Raw genomic sequence first — 1,081 nt, 5'->3', positions numbered from 1 at the left:
TGATTTTACAAAGTCTCATAATACACCTTGGCAATAAAGGCAACAATCAGCTTGATTTACTTCCTCACTCAAGAATTATGCCTCTGCCCATCTGTATCTCTAAGAGTAAAGTTGACGGATTCATGTAAATTTGCTACCAAAATTATTTATTATTATTTTTCACTAAATGAATAGATGAGCGATCAGATGGAAAAGAGACAATGAAAGAAAGAAAAACAGAGGCGCTTTCAATACAAGATGGTATTGAAAAGGCAACACACTCATTTCATTTTGCATCCAAAAATCCATCCAGAAGAGTCTATCAGATGCCTGGCCGAGGTCGCTGCAGTGCGGAGACCCCAGGTTGAAGCCACCGCCACCATGTCTGACCAGGAGGCAAAACCTGCAACTGAGGACTTGGGGGATAAGAAGGAAGGAGAATACATTAAACTCAAAGTCATTGGACAGGATAGCAGTGAGATACACTTTAAGGCGAAAATGACAACGCATCTGAAGAAACTTAAAGAATCATACTGTCAAAGACAGGGAGTTCCAATGAATTCACTCAGGTTTCTCTTTGAAGGACAGACAATTGCTGATAATCATGCTCCAGAAGAACTAGGAATGGAGGAAGAAGATGTGATTGAAGTCTATCGGTAACAAACGGGGTCATTCAACAGTTTAGATATTCTTTTTTAATTTTTTTTCTTTTCCCTTAAAACTTTTTTAGTTTTAAAAATAGTTCTTTTGTAATGTAGTGTTCAAAATGGAATTGAATATCCTCTTTAAAGCATCTGGTAGTTTGAATTCTAGTGCTCATTATTCACTATTGTTTGTTTTCATTGTGCTGATTTTTGGTGATCAAGCCTCAGCCCCCTTCATAGAGCCCTCTTCTTCTTAAAATGACCTATGTGCACAGAGAGATCACCTTTTCAGGACTATGCATTTTCAGGCTGTGGGATAAATAAATCCACCAAAGCAAGTGTTCCTAATGACTTTCCAGTTGGCCCTGGAGTTCTAGCATGTGATTGTTTCACTCCTGGACTACAACTTTCAGTGGGAGATGGAAGTTTTCAGAGAACTGAACTGTGGAAAAATGACC

The 1,081-nt window shown here is 38.6% G+C and overlaps 1 pseudogene; it reads left to right on the top strand.

The window, feature by feature from the left end:
* Positions 1 to 360: 360 nt before the first annotated feature.
* Positions 361 to 678, top strand: LOC102826450 (annotated as a pseudogene).
* The last annotated feature ends 403 nt before the right edge of the window (positions 679 to 1,081 follow it).

The sequence above is a fragment of the Chrysochloris asiatica genome, unplaced genomic scaffold, assembly GCF_000296735.1.
Source record: "Chrysochloris asiatica unplaced genomic scaffold, ChrAsi1.0 scaffold00020, whole genome shotgun sequence".
NCBI lineage: Eukaryota > Metazoa > Chordata > Mammalia > Afrosoricida > Chrysochloridae > Chrysochloris > Chrysochloris asiatica.
This window is presented reverse-complemented; position numbering and strand designations above follow the sequence as displayed.